General features: G+C 30.7%; 1 protein-coding gene across 1 annotated transcript in view; it reads right to left on the minus strand.

The window, feature by feature from the left end:
* The window catches only part of LOC108764139 (uncharacterized), a 267,965-nt gene extending 246,996 nt beyond the window's left edge, over positions 1 to 20,969 (minus strand). Inside the window, exon 1 of the mRNA XM_018512209.1 lies at positions 20,756 to 20,969. The gene's annotated coding sequence lies outside the window, so the exon portion shown is untranslated. The remainder of the gene's footprint in view (positions 1 to 20,755) is intronic.
* Between the last annotated feature and the right edge of the window lie 1,268 nt (positions 20,970 to 22,237).

The raw sequence follows: 22,237 nt of genomic DNA on the forward strand, positions 1-22,237 counted from the left end.
CAATAGTTTTTCTAGAGTTGTTCCATATATGCACGATTGCCTTCAGCTCCAATAGACTTATTTGACACTATAAAGCAACATTATAAAGATTAAATTAACTCATGGTCTGTTTTACGGACAGGTGTGGCGGTTTACGCTGCACCCAAATTTAAATTAAAAATCGTATTATGAAAAGACTAAGAGAAAAAATAATATAAATAAAACTTATTTCGGAAACTATAAGTATTTAAAATGACGTAATATTATCAATAATATAGTCATTATTATTTAAACCTCACAATTTGCAAAAAAAAATCGTAAGAATTTTATTTTTGCATTTGTAGAATTCGTTTTTAGCTGATTTGATAAAAAAACAAGCCACAAACCTACGAATTATGAGTTTGTACTTCTTCAATTAGCTAAACAGAGATCATGATTTTATTAGTATTAATAAAATGCAATAATTAGTTTCCGAAAAATAAGGGGGTGTCACTTTAGGAGACCTACGTCAGTATCGGCGACTTTCCTCTAATATAAATCTTGTTTATAAGTATATTCAATTTAACTGTGAGTTAACAAAAATGATTTGCAAATTCTAATCGATAAATACTCTATTAAAGTGTTTTATTAAGCGGCTGTATAAAAACTTGTTATACGATTGTCACTGTCTCGTAAAGTCTATATCTAGTACTCATTTTGGAAGCGATCCAATTCGATTCAATTAGAAGCTCCACGCAATTAAAAGTTGGGTGCTCCAAAACAGTGGGCAATCTTTTTCAACCCGATTACCGCTTCGACCAAAGCACGAGGAAGACATCGCCGACTCTTTCATCAGGTGCCGCCAGAGGCAACTTGCCAATTAAGCCGTCGTGTCCTCGATCGACGGGTTACCCCGTAACTTTCGATCGTAGCCGGTAACACCAGAACAACTTGCAAACCTCAGCGGGACCTCGACGCTTCGATGGTGAACACGTCTATCGCATAAAGGCTATATTCTGGGCCCATTTATATCTTAGCGAATACTTAGACGTAATCCGAATATCACACGCCGAATGTCAACGACCTCGTGCAAGTCACGCGCTATTGTTTTACAAATTAAAAACTAATTTGTCGTTATAAAAACTTCGATGATTCTATATATTGTTAAATGTAATGAAAATTTTAAGTAAAATTCATTTGTATTCAATTGTGTACAATTAAATCCGATACTATATATTTATTTCATATATTTGCTTTTATAAAATCGTAAATAACTATATACTCGTACATGAAGAAAGACATTTGTATTATTTATATTTATATAAACGCAATCAGTAATTTCATTAAATCACCACAGATTTTTATTTAATTGTCGAGTTAAATACTATTAACATACTTAATTGGTCTTTCTTCTAACATTAATTATTGTTAATGTGATATCGAGATTTCTAAAATATCCTTGATATTCTCTTGAGAAAAAGAAATGAAATTTTCTTCTCTAAAATTTATTCTAGATAAACTGTTTTAATCAATTGATAATCTAATTAATTGGAAATTATAGATTAGGTTAGATCCTATATTGTATGTGCGAGATATTTACAAAACAATCATAAATTTACGTAATTTTTAAATATATATAATTTATATGTAAATTATATATAATTTTATATATGTATATACATATATAAAATTAATTTACGCATACAGACAAGATTATTATATAATAATTATAATTCAAGTAACCGAATTATAATTAAAATTGATACGATATATACTGCCATTTTATTTTATGATTATTATAAAACAAATGAATTTTATTTTGAAAACTTTTGATATTAATTAATTACGTGAAATTGAATAAAAAGTTATTTAAAAAATTCTCGATACCTAAATTATCATTTAAATATCGTAATAACATGAAATGATACTTACGATCGAAATATTTCGATATATTATTATAATATTATACATATAATTTTAAGTGACACACTATAAAGTTATGCAGTTAAGTATTTACCGTGATATATTTTGTCAAAATAATAGTTCAACATTTTTCAATTTATGATATAAGCTATTTCTAAAATAGAATCTTTTGTCGTACTTTACATTACGCCAGTCGTTCTTTATTTTATATGATGTGTGCGTTAAACGCGATAAACGACATGCCAGAATTCACGAAGGAGACAGTGTGCAACAACAGAATTGCATTTACTTGCAAACTGGAAGACATCACCATTCGTGAAACGTTTTATTTGAAAACTTTTAAATACGTCCCTCGAAAGTATCTTGCGAAATAGGGTAGCAAATCAATCCGTGCGAAAAAAGATTTAAGTGGCTGTAAGAAAACTTTTCGAGCACTTCAACGAAATCGGTAATATACGCCACGATAAAAATATATCGCGAATTGATTTTTTATGGAAATGTCCGTCATCTATTTTCTCCGTCGAGTGTATCTCTACCTTACATCAAAATGGGAAATGCATATTTTCTGCAAATAGATATTCGCATATCTTAAATTCAAAAAACACTCTACTCTAAAAGATTTGCACGTATAAGATTTATTCTATATCATTATGATGCAGTTTTCCCTTTATGATTATGATTTCTTATCGGGAATATAAAATCAGAGTAATAAATAAATATTTTTAGTTTTATATATGACTTGCGATAGCATATTAATATTACTGTATCTACAATATTTATACTTGTTTATTTTTAACCGTCTCTTTGTACTGACGATCAACGTATTATTAATATCCATTAACTTAACATATTATAATTTACATTATAATTCCATTTATAATCGTTGCCGTAACTTTTGTTCTCATTTCAAAGGAATTTTCGTAACCAGAAAGCTAATAAATATAAATGACGCGGATCTCTAGTGAATATCTCCTAAGTTGATGCTGTCGTGCTTTCTTTTACGTCTACAGTCTTTGATCAATTTGAAGTTTTCTTTTAATAAATAAGTATGCTGAGATACTAATAGTTTTTGAATTATTAATAACTTCATGGAATTTTATAAGTTAATGTTTAGTGTAAGAATAACTAAACTTTATTCTTTATTTCATGATACAAGAAGAATTCATTTTAGTACAATTTCAAGTTAAAGATTAATTGTAAAAGTATTAAGAAGTTGAATCTTAAAAAGTTATAAGCATATAGCAGTGATTTCTACGAGGAAAATATTGACTTATCGTTGGTTGAAGAATATATAGATATGAAAAAAATTTGGAACAAATTTTATAATTTTCATTCATTGTTATACAACAATTTATCTTAACAGTTCGTATAATTTCAATCATATTATGTGGTTACTATAATTTGTCGCTTGAAAATTATATCATTTATTTTACCCGCCAGACTTTCGATGGTACATTTATAATCAATATGGCATACGTAATATACTGCCCTGGAGGGTTTGCGTATTGTTTCCGCCGAACTCCGTGCTCAGTGGCCGGACAACATGCCATTTTTAATCGATATTCGTATGGCAGTTCCCGCTAATGATCCAACATATGATTGAAAACGATTCAAAGCCTTCTGTTGGCAGACTTTTCATGTTAGATTGCTTTACTTCCTGTATTAACACCAATTCGCATTAACAGGTAAAGTAGGTCGTTCGCAAATAATTCATTTTTTCTTTTTTGCACGTCATGCATCACCGTGAAAACGCGATTATCGACTAAAATCGAAAACAATTGTGATTGTCTAGGTCTAGCGTAAAGCTGCGATTAGACGATTCTTTTTTTTATTTTGCGGATCGGGTAGAACAATACGACAGCTTGGTAGTAGTATAAACAAAAAACACGAACCATTGATTATTGAGAAATAAAATATATAATACAATAAAAGGAAATAGTAGAGCTCGAGGGAATAGACGCTGTTCCAAGTGCACTAATAGTTCAAAAATATTTCTCAATATTTATAAGTTAGAAATTTTATTAAGGGACAGAAGAACAACAATAATCGTTAAACGATGATATAATTCGTACGTTTCAGTTATTCTTGTTGAGTTCTTGAGAAATATTTTTGAACTATTAACACACTTGAACTAGCGCCTATTCCCTCGAGTCCTTCTATTTCCTTTTATTGTACTTTTAAGTTAAGGAATCGTGATATTCAAATTTTTTTAAAACATAATAGTCGCACACAAATAATACTATTACTAAATATTCTCAATAATTTCTTTATATATAAATACACCTATAACTCGTAATATTTTTTAATACAAGAATATTAGACATAAACATCTCTCTCTCTTTCTCTCTCTCTCGCCCCCCCCCTTACTTCAACAATAACACAATTAAAAAAATTAAGTTTCTCAAAAAAAATAAACAATTATTTTTTAACTCAATAGAAAATTATCGACTAATCGAATAACATCGATAAAAAAAATGTCTTAATCAAATATCATTTTTGTCATTTTCATTTCATAATCATAAGAAAACTCTTTTTGTGTTGTGATAATTTTAACGATCTTTTTAAATCACTCTTTTTAAGTGATTTTGATAACTTCTTTTTATGAAGTTAATTCACTTTTATATTTCATAAAATAATGTTTACTTGATTTATTTATGATAATCAAATATCACGTTTTTTTATGTTTTAGTTGTGTCACTTTTAAGAAGTAAAGGAACAATATCTTCGTAAAATTGATTTCAATTTCCCATTTTAATTTTGATTTTAATTTCTCATTTTTACTGTATATGTATTAAATGTTAAGTATCTTACAGATATATTATATTCAACATTATATTACTGAAAACGTAGAACTATTGTAATTTAACCGATAACATTTTCATGCAATACGTAGCATTATAATTATTTTATACTTTGATAAATTGGTCACAATCCTCATTGTTAAATATGCTTCAAAAATAACGGTCCTGCGAAACATCATTTTCCATGCAGCAATTGAAAATTAGTTAAACGAAATAATGAGCCATAACATTCGCTTCATCATGTATGACACATCAAGAGTTACATAAATAGAATCGACGTGCGCAATTTAATTAGTAATTAGTGCAACGGATGGAATAACGTTGTTGCAGCAAGTATCGCACGAGATCAATTAAACTGAAATTCCTTTCGTACTAAAAAAATTAATTTTATTACTCGATTCAGTTTTAAAAGAAATTTCGAAAGAAGAAATCGTTAATCTTGCGGCTATTTTAAATGGCCATCGCTCATGATATTTTGTTCTCAACATTTCATCGCTTATACGTATTCCACAGCAGCAGTGGTGTTATAGTCAGCTGAAAGCAGTTACTTAAGCTACATGCATCTATGTATGCACGTAATCTATACAACGGATATGAATACAAGTAGGGATACTCATCGGGATATCTCAATGTACTATGATGGTACGTGACCTAACTTACATTAGTCTTATCGCCACGGCATTATACCGCCTGCGAGACTGAAGTTGGTAGACCAAAATCGAGTCTGTATAACCGCAGGATCTAAGCTCGATGGACTCCCCACAAAGTTGCAAATCAGCTTATGGTAACGTCACGAAGAAAATGCTGCAGCAAATTCGCAGCGAATCTTCGAAGTTTATGTAGAAATTGTGATAAGATTGACTGTCGCTCTGAGGCAAAATCGAGAATTACGTAGATAGAAATTAAATTTATGATATTATTAAACTTCACAATATATATATATCAATATTGACAATATGTTAAAAGTCAAAAAAAGCGCACGAATCTCGAAACCATTACTGATTGTTTTATACTTACAATTATGTTACAAAGTTGTATATAATATTTATTAGTAAACTAATGTTAAATGAACAATGATTGATTAAGTATATGGACCGGAGATCTCATTTGGGATTATCCTCTTTTATTTTGTAAACTGTTTGCTTATTTTTATATAAAATTTAATCTTTGGAATAATTTGCTAATTTATTCAAATCTAAGGTCAATAACAAGAAATTAAAAATCATGTATTTAATATGGCGGACAGAATTAAAAAAAATACTTTGATTATCATAAAACTCGATTTTAGAGAATTTTTAATTGCAAAGTATAGTATCAAGTTTTCAGTTTCGCTTTATTTAAAGCTTATCAGCTTTAATTCATTTCTATGTAAACAGTTAGTACTGATTTCCAAACTGTGATTATGAACTCTGATCTGTGATACTAGATCCTTCTTCATGAAAGTTACTATCCTTTTGAAATTCGATACTTTCAGGCTACATTTAATTTCAGAGATACCACGAATCTTCTAAAACCGAGTTTCACGATAATCAGATTATTTTTTGTGAAATTTGAATTTTATAATTCTGAGATCAGAATCGAATTCAGCTACTCCGAAAACTTTTAGAAAGCAAGATTTTCCATAAGTTATTTTGTTAGAAAATCCCAGTCCTCAAAGGGCTGAGAAGTAACGAAAAAATTTTTGGTATGGAATTTGAACTTTTATCTTTAGATAAATCCATCCATTTCCAATAAAAGCTTACGTAAAAGATATATAAGAGCTTATATAAAAGATTATAAAGATAATTCCATGTTTTTTTCAGAAATTCTGCGCGGCGTTCGTGTACATGTAGGTACATATACGGTGCGCGTGTATTTCTGCCTTTAATTCACGATCTCTTAAAGCACAGATCACAAATGAGATTTATTTCCAACGACGATGAAAGTAGGTAGCGAACTATTAGCATATCTGAGTTCGACGAACGACAGGAAGACGAAGGTGGAACGAGAGAAAAACGGCAATTTCCTAGATAGAAGAATTTATGCGAATACTGGCTCGACCCGTCCGTTCTTACCGCAAGCGAACCGTGCAAAATGCTTAACGTCTAGTCGCGTAAATATACATAACCACGTCCCAGCGCGACCAGCTCGAACGTAAAATCGCGTTAAATCGCGCAGCCCGTTAAAAAATCAATTCCTCAGATCCGTCCCTCCATTGGTGCTCGCTGAATCTATCTCGGTTAATCCGACCAACTTAAAGCAATTTATATCTTATTAAAAATTTAAATTTAATGATAAGCAATTTCTGACTATACGCGCATGCAAGAAAAAAGTATGATGCTAAATTCATTAAAATTCTGTACGACCCGTCATAATAAAATATATGAATTAAACTTTCAATCTGATATTTAAAAATAAAGTTTTATTCACGTAGAAGAATAAGATGCCAAAATCATAAATAAATCAAGTGACTACTAATAAATCTAAGTGTCAAAAATTGCTCGCTATTGATATAAGAAAGAAAGTAATAAGCTTGACCAAAATGAAATGACAATAACTTCCAATAGATGTGATTTATTATTACTTCAATATCACAGAAATTAAATTGTTCTCATCAGCACTTTTTCAGTGCTTCTCAATATTTCAGGTAAAAATATTAGTTTGAAATTCTGTAAATACATATTGTATTATGTATTGTCTAAATATTACTATGGATATTGTTCCAAATTAATATTAAAATATTTTCTATGCTTGAAAACACATCAGGTACATCGAGAAGATAAATTAGATGTTAAACTTAATTCCTGCCGTTTTTCGTCTCCAAAATTGACTTGTTTCGAAGGGAAATACCTTAATCAAAGTATTATTAATAAAGTATTATAAGTTTAACACCTAATAGTATTTTATACCTATTATATATAAAATTATATTTCTTATTATTAACTTTGCATTATTAGCGATTTTTAAACAATATTGTCATATATATATTATGATAAAAAATTATTCTATAATTTTATTATCCATCTTTTAACTTTTATCTCCATAATAAGATTTGTTTTATCATTAGCGCAAAGTGCCTGTTTCTTCTTTCCTCGATATAATGTCAAGTTTAATGAGATATAATGCTTGCTTATCATATCTCATTTTCGTATTTCAACAACTACGCGAACGTTCATAAATTGGCAGAATCTGCGTTTGCAACGGGTGTCAAGTAATCTGAATTAAGTTTAAGACGGAAATACAACGGTACTCGTTATATCTGGCATCGTCGACCTCCGCAGTCCCGTCAGGAAATGAAAACTAAGTTTTCACCACGAGATATTAACGTGCGACAACTTTCAGCAAAGACGAAAGGTGGTGCTATGAGTAGAGCTCCTTTTGTTAATGCAGAGAATTGGTCAGATAATGTGAAATGTGAGACGCCGAAGTAAAAGCCGCGTTCCTTGTGCGCGTCTAATCGAAATCCGCGCGACGATCAATATTTGCATTCGATTTATTCGAGACACGAAATTCGACGTCGTATTATTCTCGGAAAATTGCGCGAGCAACCTATATAATCCACAATGACGATTCAGTCATTTGGCAGTGTGGACAAAAACGCTTCTCTCTGCGGGGACATTATTAGACTAGCTAATGGAGTTTGAGGTTCGACTTTAACTACCGATGACTGCAGTTAGTGGCTGGTTCCGATAATGTCGGTGTAATAAAGGTACCTCCGAGCGATAATGTGAAATTGAATTGCAAATATTGTAAATATTAAATAAGTATTATAGAAGCTGCGGGAAAGAGGGAAGCTTACATTACCTGCTTTTCAAGATTTATAAAATTGAATAAACATCTCCTAAACCAGTTTTATGTAAACAGATTTAGATTAGTTATCCGGGGTTATTCTTAAAGCTATATTAGAAATGTGCTTACCGCTTATATTACTATATACTTTTATCGGGAAATTATGTAGTAAAATAGAGAATAAAATCGAGAATATAACTCAATATATCGAGAAAGTGTTGTAAAATGCAAGTTTCTTGCTGTATTTTCTAAATTTTCTCGCGAAATTGATTTTCTTCTTTATACATGTGAAATTTATTATTATATTTTTTAGATTTTTTAATTACAGAAGCTCATTATCAAAGGTCTTACTTAAAATTAAGTATTATGTAAATATATTAATAGCTACTCTATATATCTTTTCTCAACCAATGTTTAGTTTGTTATTGCATTGTATTATGGAAGAAGCAGTATCGATTTGTGTGTATGTTTGTAAATTGCGCGAGTTGAAATAACAAACATTGGTCAATATGAAACACACAAACATTTCAACGTTTAAACTATCTATTGAATAGAATAGTGGTATAAATTGTCTTTAAAAAAATTAATAACTTTGCGAAAGTAGTTAATAAAATTCAACATTATTTTATTCTTTTTTCATAACATCATAAAAAAAAGTCATCTATATATCTATGTATGATATAAATAATAACATATGTATATAAATTTTATTTCTGTTAACTATGTGATCACTATTTTATTAAGCGCGTATTTTGTATTTTATTTTTAATATGAATGCACCATGAACAGAAAAACTTTTTTCGCCGCAACATTGATTTTGGATAAAAGCTGTGTAGTTAAACTATAATTTGTTAATATTTCCATAAAATCCGAATAGTTCGAAACTAATAAACTTACATTAAGCGAGAATGAGCCTAAAATCTGGAGACAGTTTTAATTAAAAATTAAAAGAGCGGATATATATAATATTCGGATTAAAATATTCACACGCGGATTTCATAATTGAGATGTGTGAAAAAAACCTTTTATGCAGAAAAGTATAGCTTTTCTCACGGTAATTCACAGTGTGAGTTCTCATGAAAATGTGTAACTTTTAGTATCAATTAACACTGCGCTAGAAACGCTTTCGCCGACGGGTACGAATAGTCGAACTGGGTCCAAAACTTTTCGCAGTGGATTTTAAAACGTGGACGTGGCAAGAATGCTACGAATCTATTAAAATAGTTGAAGAAATTTCCCCGAAAATGTCATATTTCTGCCAAGTCAATCTTAGGCAACTTGCTATTTATTTGGTCATGAATAAATGAGTCTCTATTCTTTTCCAGATATAATATAAATAAAATTTACACATGAGTAAAACTTGAAAAGTAAATTTAGATATGCAACAAAAATATAATAACATAATTATTATTTAATATTTGTTAATTTTTAGAATATTTTTTTTACTTAGTAAGAAAAATATGTAAAAACAGTAATATATTTAAAAAATATTATATAAATATTTGGAATAAGCTAAAAAAATGCTTCTTAAAAATTTTTCCAAAGATTTGGATTTTTAGAATTTCAATATAATTTGAGAAAGTAAGTATAGCCATTCCATTGAACTTTAGTCTATTTTATTTGAGTAATTAAAAATATTAAAAATAACTCAATCTATAACGAAAAAATTGTGGCAGATGAAATATTTTTGACAAATAGACAAACATATAAAAATGACGAACAATTTTCTGAAGAAGATGGCGAGTCTCTCCTGGATAACTTGTAGGTAAAGAAGACTGCCGATGAAAGAAAAGTCCTCGAGAGTCCGGGAACAAAGTTTCGTTAGCTGGTTCAGCAATTCTACAGTACTCCGCGGGGTGCAGTGGCTGTGCAGTAAAAGCACAGCGACGAAAATTGCAAACTGAACGATGTCTTAAGCCGCCATATGAGTGAACATACCTAGCACCGTGTGGTAGCCAAACTCGAAAAGTAATTCGGGATATTGTTGGTGGACACGAAAAATAACCTCAGCAAATTCAACTGCAAAATGCACTTTGATCGTTTAGAACTTAGTTTTAATTTATTGGAAGAGAAATCTAATTTTTTTTAAAGAATCGTTTTTGCATAACGGATAATAGTTATTATATAATTATTTGTTAAGATTAATTAATATAAAATTTATCTTTAAAAGCATTAGTCTAACGAAAAGATTTATCAGTTTGATAAACTATAGCCTTGGAGAACAAATTTGTTCTTCAAATTCGTTTGTAGTACTAACACTATGTATAGATTTTGACAGAGAAAGATTTCTTTATTTGAATATGATAATGTCGGTAGTTGTCTCAGAATCTCACCAGCATATAGAGACACCTACTGTTCCGTCATGAATTCCTTGTTTTGTGACAAATATCCACAACGACCCGGATTTGAAACAGGAACTCGAGGTCATTCTGTGCACTGCATGTTACTCTTTTACCGCCGTAACAGCAACTATCCGTTACACCCCTATAACGGTTAAAAGTTTTTTTTCCCTTGTCTATTCTATATCCTGCGAATCTTGGCATGCCAATCGCGTCATGCCATTGCCTGATCTTGAGACGTGCATACCACAAAATCTTCCTCGCTGTACATCCTGTGCTTTAGAATTTTAAGAATTCGTCTTTCAACGGTTTTTTTATAGCAAAAAAACCGATTATCTTCCGATTTTTGATGAAAAGAACGTCGAAAGAGGTAGCAAAGTGATAAAAGCCGTCGCGAGCGAATAAGATTAAAATTAAAAATTCCCTTGAATGACGAAGTAATTTTTTAGCAAAACTTTTCGCTCAGCATCCATAAATTTTTGTCCCTGTATTATTTCAAATATGTTTGAAACAAAATTTAATATGTTTACATAAAATTAATTTAAAGATACAAATGACACTCATAAAATAAAATCAATTAGAATTTTCGACGTTTAATATATCGGAAACTTATAAATGTCAGTGATTTTATATTGTTATTATTATTTTTTTTCCTTATTTAGATTGATTAATTTTTGCTATTTATAAAAAGATTAATAAACTAAATTGCAGTCTAGATTCATTCTAATTTATGAGAGAAAAAATTATATAATATTTACATTTTAAATATTATTATAAATGTATTTTACCTCAGCTAACTCGAAAGCCTAATCTGCTAACATCTACTCAATCGTGTTCAACGTGATAAAATCTTCGAAGTATATACTGTGGTACTTTGAAGAGGAAAGAAGTGACTTTTGTCGAACAGCGTAACAATTAACCAATTACTATTGTGATTATTAAAATTGGTTATTAAAATATTTTGCTAGTCACGTGTTCTCTTCTCTGCTTTTCTCTTTCTTTTTAACATTTTTTCATTCAAATTAAACAAAATTTGAAAGGCTCTCTTTATAGACGTATCTTAAGGAGAAGATTTCTCTTTTGTGTTAGTATCGTATATGATACATTTTTGCATGAGATTGAAACATATAGTTCTCTAGTAAGAAATACATGTAATAAATTCAGAGCATGACACGGGCATTAGATTTTCCTCAGTATTTTGATCTGACTACATTTAGGTTTGATAGCTAATTCTTTCGGCCGCATAAAACAAAATATTACCCTGTTTTAAGAAGAGCAATGGAGAGATATCTCTAAATAATTTTATATTGTATAAACCGTTGTCTTCAAGCTGCTATATGAATCGCAGAACAAACGGAAACTTAAACCCGCGCGGTGTGATTATGACATGTTTCTAATGAGTGTGTAACGAGAATGTATAACGAGTTACGCGAGACAAACATGATCCCAAGAGCGCACTCTGCAAAAGTCATTAAACAATGAACAGCCTTAACTTTTAATATGAACTTTAAAAACAGATATGCAATTAATAGAACAACGTGTCAGAAGACAATTGGAAAAATTATGATAAAATATATATGAGTTTAGTTACGTAGTAAAAAAACAATTAAACATAATAATTTGCATCTATAACGATTAATTATTTCAAGATAAAGATTTCTTTAAAATGAGGGAGAAATAGAAAGATAGAAGAAAGATTGGAATGTTGAAAAATATAATAATAACATAACATAACTTTTAAGAAATAATGTATACAAATTTGTTTTTATTTGTACATTTACGTCATTTTTAAATGAATTTAAAATACACTGAATTTGTTAAATGTAATGTCAAAATAATTCAATTTATTGCAGTATTCTCAATTTACTCAAAAATTAAGATCTTCATTTTCATTAGCTATTTGATTTCGAGTTATAAAATTATAGTGCTATATTTAAGCGCACTAAAGGACTTGGAAAAGTAAATACTTGGAAATTCATCCGCAAGAAATAATATTAACTAATGTTAAAGTTACACTTTCTAATATAAATCAAATATTGTGTAATAAATTATAATATATTAGGAAATTCGTGTTGGATCACAGAAAGAGTAAGATAAGACCAAGTCTCACACATTTTACATAGCTTGCTTATAGAGAGAATTGCACGAGCACTGCTAACAGTTCTGGATAAACTAATTATAGTTCATGCCAAGGGAGTTGGAGGAAGAGAGGACAACCTCTTCCTTCTCAGCGGTGGTAACTTCGGTCCAAAGTTGAATTCCGAAATGTCGCTGACTCCAATTTGGAATTCATACGCAATCCGTCTTCATCATTAGCAAAATTAATAGTAACCACGAAATGTTATAAAGTAAAAACATTCTATCAATAATCATAAATTTACATTTATTGAAAGATGATAAACTATAAGTATAATTTTTATTCAAAATGTTAGTTGATTAATAGATATTATAATGTTGCACTAATTATGGTCATTATAAGTAAAACCTTTGAATGATATGTGTCGAATGATAAGCAGAGTGATGGTGAATTATTTGATAAATGTAGAATGTTTTTTTCTTTTTATTTTCTATACCACTGATTTGCTTTTTTCATTACTATTAAAATAGAATTGTTTAGTATTTAACTGGAAATATCTTTAATTCTATACTATATGTATCCTTTGTACTGCAAAGCTTTATTATTAACTTATACTGCGCCGATCGAACGTTTGATTAAATCAACAGTTCCTACGAGCAAGTTTTCAACAATCACAATATTCAGAATATCTCACACGAGAAGAAAAAATAGTGGTAATGAATGAAACGCAATTAATAAACGTAATCGACAAACTATTTCACAGCAATGAGCACCTCTAAATTAGCTATCGATTTCGCATGTGTGGTCGATCGTCGTCGCATCGTTAATGGAACAATAATAGGAGCGTCGTGCGCATATTACAAGGACACACGATAAAATTATAGCGCGGTAATTAATGTGCGTAGCTTTGGCCGATATTCGATCGAAAATTATATTCTCACGAGTGTTTTACGCAACTGCACTATAACGCATAATCTATCGAGCATGGATTTACGCATAAATCACAAAGCTACAAATTATCGCTGATAATACGAATGGAGCATCCACTGTTTTCTCGAGAACGCTTACGTACCTGCAAACCATCCCAATATTGTGGTTCTAAACCGACCTCCTCCCCCAAATTTCTCATCGAGGAATTATATTACATCGATATTTACTCGATATTTACCTAATGCACAATGCTATGGTACAATAGGTATGTATACCACAAAAGCTTAAAGTATCTAATCCATTTCTATATCTAGGGTTACAAGGGTTAGGAGTAGCAGTCTTCAAATTATAATAGATTTTTAATATTAATTAAAATTCTCCATTAAAATATAAATTATTTTAATTTAATTTGAAAATATGATATTTTATGATATTATCCATTTTCTTTCTAGAATTTCTATAGCAAATGTTGCTGCTTTCTAATATCACTTTTCTTTATCTTTTAAATAATTAATTAAATCTTATCTTGTCATAACGCTCTCTTTCCTTTCCTCTGTTCTTTTTTCTCCCTCTTTTATTCTATCTCAATTTATTTCAAACACTCAAAAAACAAAACGATACATAAAATAATTTGATATTCTTTTGATCAGAAACTGAATGTATATTGTATTTTTTTATCAAGAACTCAAAAATTTCATAAATATAAAATTAAATGGAGATGTAAAAAAGGTTTAATTTAATATAAACACACTCACTTTTTATTTAATTGATCTATTGTCTTAGCTTACTTAAACGAAAAGTAATTCTTAATAAAATGGATACATTTACATTTAAATATAAGTAAGACAACTTAAAATCAAAATAAAGTTTTTTACGCGTAAAATAAAAATAAGTAATCATGATAGAACACAGTATCTCAAATATAATAAAATTATTCAAACAAATTATTATTTAGGAATAATGAATACGTAACAGTGACAAATAATTTTTAATGGATTAAATAAAAATTTCCTTAAATCGATCAAATCATTGTTTATGAGCGGTATTCATTGCTATTTTCTCGAAACAATTCATGTAAATCCAAAATAATATATCTCTCGTCGGAGCGACGGACAGACGTACGCCTTTTGTATCGAATGCCAACCTTTCACATTTCACGTCGGAGTCCTATCACAAGGGCACAAGTAAAAATCGTCAAGCGTCTAGCGATCAACGTCATTCATGCGAGGGATGTGCTAGGAAAATAATAGTCCACGATTTGACTGATTTATATCACGTCGTACGCGAACACGCGCTGTCGACATTCGCGACACCGTGATGTCGTAACGTAAAAAGAACTTATGAATAAATGACTTTAAATAGACGATGCTTTTAAATTTTTATCCTGTTAAATTATTACGTTGAGAGATTGTTGAAATATTAGTGGTTATTTAACAGAATATTTTTAAATGTTTCATTTAATTTCCAAAATTATTTTTATGAAATATTAATATACAGGTTATATATATAATTGTTATAATACAGAACGTTTTATAAAGCTATCATAAATAATCGCACAAACCATCGACTAAAGTTAGTTCTGACATTTTTATTAAATAAAAATTTCGAAATTATCAAAGAATCTTATCAAGTCGAGCAGAACCACAAATCTTTGTCTGCATTGTTTATTCAGATAGGAATTAAGAAAACGTATTCAGTGTCCCACATTTGTAAATCTAATATTCTTAAATTGCAAACACATTTAACTTCCAGCAATTAATTAGAAAGTAAATTAAGCAGACTTGAAGTGATCGATTTCCTTCTCGCTCGAGTCAAACTGAGTTTTTATTCAATGATACTCATGGATGTACCACTTTCCTCGTTACAATTACATAATTAAGCTCACTCCGACATCGGACGCGAGGCGCTAAGCGAATGAGTACGCATCGACAGACAGTATTCGCGAGAGCTCTCGAGCGTATCAATAATTTAAGCGAGCATTCAGTACTACCAATTTTACTTAATTAAGAGACTATTCTACTACATTGCCGGTATAACAAAACATTAGTTGCAAAATAGATATTCTAATTATGTAAAATAATGAATCTAACATCGCGACATATTTTTCGTACCTTCTATCGCAATACCATATTAGTAATATTATTGAAACAATTAGAACGTGACGAGAGAACAAATACGCAAATTAATCAATTAAATTAATTATTTATGTCTATGTCATTTGTGTTCATATAGGTATGTATCACGACTTTCCATATACAATCTATTCTAAAATTTTCGATTTGAATTTGAATAATTATTTGATAAATTTGCAATAGGTATCTTTTATGAAGGAAGATTTTAAAAGAGATTACATTGCCTATTAAGTGTCTTTGAATTAAAAATTAAATTATAATTCTTACATTAAATTAAATAATTTATTATTTAATTGCGTTAATTTATTACTTAATGTTTTGTCATAAAAATTTTGTATGAATCACATTTTATTATAGATAAAATAGATTACATTCCCTGATCTTAGCATCTGTGCTGATCTTAGCTCCGTTAAAAAGACGTAATATATTGAATTGTATCATTATCTTTTTTCAGCTTGATAGTTTAGATTATATATATGTATAGAGAGAGAGAGAGAGAGAGAGAGAGAGAGAGAGAGAGAAATACAGTTATTTAATTCTTTCTAAACCGAACTAACTGTCGAATTTCGATAGTTAAGCACTTTTATGGTAAGCGTTTCAATTATGCTAATATTTAAAAAATTAATTAATATATTATGGCATCATGTACTATTCCTGAACGCGTGAATTTCAGCCGCCACAATTGGCCAATTTTAATCGTTTATAATTAGAAAAGTATTATAGCAAACAAATATAATATTGATTCTCTATATTTAAAACATAAATGTATGTAATCCACTTTATATTATGTAAATTCTTTTTAAGATATAGAGACATTAACATATTTAATATTAAAATTGATGTTCTGATTCTTTTTATATAAAAGTTTTTTAATTAATATACATGATGAATTTTTGATTAGTTATCTGGGCTAAATCAGTCAAAAAGTTCGTAGCAGTGTCAAAGCAAACTCATAAATCCGGTATCATTATGACGACATTCGTTAAGAACTTCCGTTCCTTTAACGTCGCCAAGTTGCCGCGCGTTTCCAGTCTCGTCATAATATCGTACGGTTGATTCAGTGCACTGATCGCGCAGTTTCGCTGTTATGGCAACCGTAACGTCACTTATTGTGAAAAGTTATAGCTTTGCTAGCGCTTATACGTTCGAACATGTACACATAGAGCGGAGAGATAAAGGAATTTTCGTAAATTTCATAAATTAACATGCGATAAAAGCATACCATCCAAGATTGCATTCTCGGAATGATCAAAGATATGTAAAAGTACGAATCACTGGAATAGATTAAATTCGTCAAAAGGTTATAACGTAAATTATTCAAGAGATGCTTTAATTTGCGAAATATACGCTTGTTTACTCTTTTATAAATTACATAGAAACCGCGGCATAAGAACCGTATCAATTGATTCGATTTGTTTGATCTACTGAGAGATATTTTTTTATAAAATACAACTATATCTTTATTTTATTATAAATTAATACTATTAGAATAGTCGAAAATTTGTAAAATGTTTCTAAGCATTTGTATAAAATGCACGATACATGATAGATTGTAGATTTATATAAAATTATCGTTATCGGTTTAGAAAGAGTGAAATAGCTTGATCTCTTATCATTGTATGCAAAATTGAGGCGTAAAAGTACCCTAAACTTACCGCAAAAGTATCCTAAACTATCAAAATTTGGTTTTCTTTTATTTAAAACGTTATTAACTTATAAGATCCTATTTAACGTTTTAAAAACGGAAACTTCAACAGTTCAAGAATTTCAACAGTTAAGTACTTTTGCGGTAAATGTTTCAATTATGTGAATATTTAAAAAGCTAATTAATGTATAAAGATATCGCGCTATCTATCTGAGCACACAAATTTTAGTTACTACAATTGGCCAACTCTCTAATCGTCTATAATTAAATAAATATTATAGCCTCGACATTTTCATATAAGATTTTTTTTGCCTTAGAATGTTCTACAGAATCTGCAAGTGAAGGATATCCGGTAACTTTTGAGAGACTTTGCATATACTAATTTTTTTCGAAAATTTAACACAATTTAATTTAAATTCAATGACTAATTTATAAAATTATATATAATTTATTAAATATGTTAAAAGGTTTGCATTAACTAAGATACTGCAAATTGATATACTATGGAAAATATGCTATTTTATCTGAAATACACTTTCGAAGCAGATTTATGTGCAAAAAATTTTGATATTTTTAAAAAAATTAATTCGCGTCAATTTTAATAAAAATTATTTTATAATGTAATTATGTCGTGAATAAAAAATATCGCATCATTTCGAAGCACAACAGAAAATAAGTTAATTTCAGGAATAATATTTAAGAGTTTATAAACCAAAATTAATCTTCAAACTGTCTAAAAGGTCCATTACGTATCCTTTAAACCTTCGATACTTTTTCTCAGATTCGTGGCAATGGTTTCGCTATTTTAATTTAAAAAATTCATTTTGATATCGCTCCGCACGCTCATTAGTACAGGATCTGTAGTTGGTAAAAGTTATACTTGAATTACGCGGAATGATTTCTAAGGACACGCGAACCCACGGCTGCCTCTGACAACGTCGTTATCGGTAACAATTCCAATTTACCGGTGCCATTTGGTCCGCTCGATATCGATCGAACGACCCCTCACCCTTATTCCTCCGTTCTTCTTAGAAGTCGTTTTAAATTGAAAAACCGGAGTATGCGGGACCCAAAAGACAAAGAGGCGAGTGAACGCCGCGGTACCGCCGATTTGTGGATCCGACTTTCCATTAGCGAAATAGTATTTTCTTCTTCAGTCGGTCGGTCGGTCGGTCAGTCGGTGGGTCGATCACCACTTTCAGGCACCTTTCTCGCACTCATGTACTTATTCTACAGTCAATAGTGTGCAAAAATCAAAAATCTAAACCGGATATAATTTGTTTTCGATTAGCAGTATTGTTTCTCTATGTTTCTCTATGGATTGTTCTATCTTCGGATAAACTATGTGGTAATTTATCTACTGGATAAACAAAAGAGTAAAAGAGTAAAGAGATAAGAGAGTAAGACAGTGAGCTGAAGTTTACCAAAAAGTGGAAAAATCCAGCCTGAGTCATATTATTTATAATAATTCTTTTTTCAAAATACAGATAACTTCATAGGAATCTAGAAAATTTGTATTACTGTCACTTTTTCGACTTGAAATAAGATTGTGCGGCACAAATAAATTATAGATAAGATGCTATCAAAAATGTTATAAATTAGTCAAAATAATATAAAAATTGTTAGATTTGTTTCCAATTTATTATTCTATATACTAGAATAATTTTGAAAATACTCTCGCAAGCTAAAAATCAAATAATAAAAAATTGAGGTATTACATTTTTTTAAATGTTTACTATATACAGTGGTGTGTGTAATCGAAAGAATTAATTATAATTAATCTATTTTATTCTATTCTACTTCATACTTACATACGTCGCAATTCAACTGTTATGAATAAGGGTTTGGATAAATTACGTGATAATTTCTCTAATGGATAAACAAAAGAGTAGAAGAATAAAAAAATAAGAGAGTAAGAGGATAAGAGAGTGAGTTAAAGTTTATCGAAAGGTGGAACAACCCTAAGTATTGAAATTATTATATATTACACTCTATCTCATTACGACATTAGTGAAGCTAACAATTTGTTTTTATTTAATACAGAGTTTACAATTCTCTTTATTAATATCTGATTATAACAATAATAATTGTAACTATAATAATCTAAACTGTCAATATAATGCTATTAACGTAAAGCCGAACAGATGCACCGTTCAAAGGATTAATTAAATGGTACTACATAGACCGGGGACAAAAGTAGTATGAATTTTGCATTATTAATCGTGCAAACATAATATTGCGTAAATTTACAAGGTATATATTATATTATAATACAGAATGTATGGATCAAATTTTTAATTACATAAATTAATTATTAGATGTAACTGTATACTTTAATTTTTTTTACAGAATAGCGATCTTAAAATTTATAATCATGTTTTGCATAATAAAGTTCTTTAACTAATTCCAATAAAACTTGTCTTAAAAATGTGGTCATTCGACCAGTATATATTATTGTAATTTCTTCATGACTGCGAAATTTTATATTATTATGTTAAGATATTATTCTCTCGCATTCTTGGCTTCGGATGATTTTCTTTTGACCATTAAAAATTAATTCTTATTGTTTTCTTCTTTTTAAATCCTAGATTTTTCAATTGACTCCACTACGTGGTCGTTTCTTGAATCTATCAACTTGACGATAATTAAGAACAGCTTCAGAGCAAGTCTCTTTAAATCACGAATATATCTCTGATTTATTTTTGGAAAAATAATTGTTTTGGAAGAATAATTGTTCGCTGAGAATGGCTTGTAACCGAAACGTATAAAAATTATTAAGTACACTGAAAAAAAGGATTGGCTGCTGCAGCAAATTAGATGGTAAAATATGGCATAGCATTTTTAATTGGCTATAGCAGCCAACTTTTGGTTGCGTTAGCCTATCCGTAATGTCAGTATAGGATTTCGATTATAGGTTAACACAGCCAAAAATTGACTGCGGCAATCAATTAAAAATGCTATGCCATATTTTACCATCTAATTTGCTGCAACAGCCAATTCTTTTTTTCAGTGTAATATTTAAAATACATTGTCTTGTATCCCGAGTATCGTGCTGATGGTTAACTTTCATTCCTTATTTATTGAATATTATTTTACTAAAATTATTCTTCATCATTTTTCTTGACCTCCTAAAAAATTCATTCCCTCATATAAATGCGAAAATATTATTTTATCTTACTCACCTAACTCTTAATCTGGCAGAAATGTTCAGAGTCCTTCATTTCGCCGCGACAAATCCGCGGACAAAGTCGAAGTTGTTTGTTCGTGTGTTCACATTACACATCTGTGGATGCACTAAAGGTTTCTAGATAATTACAAATCACCGTCTGGAAAAAAGTCGTTTCTGTCGCACCATTTAATTCTGAACACACCCGCGCGACTTCTGATTTAGTTTCTTGCCGTTGAAACGCCGCTTCGCGACTACATGATCGATGTAGCCTTTCGACGAATCGACCGTCTCGATTAAAAACGACTGAAATCAAAGTAGGAAAAAGATTACGAACTCTCGTAAAATTTTTACTCCAAGACTATTCGCATTTACATTGGTCCCGATTCCTTTTGCGCCCGGACGACCACGTTTTCACCTGTGCATAATAACCAAATTTAATCGCCGCGTTCTTGCGATTCTCATTACACCGTTTATAAGTTAATCTCACATCGAAGTCTCAGTATCGTAATTATATCCGCGCACTCAGCCGTCGATCGCTGATTTTTTTCGATTTCAGCACGATCGCGTCACTCGATTTTTGTCCGACGCGTGCACTCAATACACTGATCACACGATCATTCTTGTCCCTCGATGGACTTCCATTTAAATCACCAATCTATTTCCACGATAGAGAAACACCCGCTCCAAAACCGTGCGCGCCGAGGATCGGGCGGTGACTGAAAGCGTCGCGCGGTCTCGCGCCCTGCATTTCTATCCTACTCCATCTGGCTCTCGCTCCCTCTCTTATGCTCTCCCTCACTCTGACGAGACTCCACTCTCTTTACGGCGCGGCGCACATTCTCTGCTTCTCTCACTCACGCTTACGGAATAAGGAAGAATGTTCCTCGCAGCTTCTCTCTATCCGCTATTTCATCCCTGTGCAGATTCAACCCTCCTCTCTTTTCCTCTCCCTCCCTCCCCCCTCCTCTCTCTCTCTCTTCTCCTTTCTCCCTCTTTCTCTTGTTCCATCTTACTTCTTCATTATTTTGTCGTCCTCGTTTTACGCACACATCATTCGTTCCGTTTCATCTCGCGAAATAACTCTGTCCTCATCCTTTCTCTCTTGTCTTCGTTTCCCTTTATACTCGCGCGGCATCCCATACGCACATATCTACCCTCTTGCTCATACCCTCTGTCTCATCCCTTCGCGTCCGGTGCACGCGCGAGCATCCAACGCAGAGTGCCACGCCTACCCCTTCTGTGTACGTGCCATTGATGCGAGAGGGAAACTTAGCTTAGTCCCAAGCTTCCGCGCTTTTTCGTTCAGCAAGTAGGTAAGTTTCGGCGAGTTACAGCCTTGATTATGCATAAACAGAATGTCACACATCATCGTAGATAACTCTTTGTAAAAACTCATAAATTTTATTAACGATAGTTATAATAATGAATTGTTGAGACAAATTAAAGAAATTGAAAGATAATAGTCGGAAGCTGAAGAATTAAAAAAGTTGGGAGC

This window comes from Trachymyrmex cornetzi, unplaced genomic scaffold (genome assembly GCF_001594075.2).
Source record: "Trachymyrmex cornetzi isolate Tcor2-1 unplaced genomic scaffold, Tcor1.1 scaffold396, whole genome shotgun sequence".
NCBI classification, from domain to species: Eukaryota; Metazoa; Arthropoda; class Insecta; order Hymenoptera; family Formicidae; genus Trachymyrmex; species Trachymyrmex cornetzi.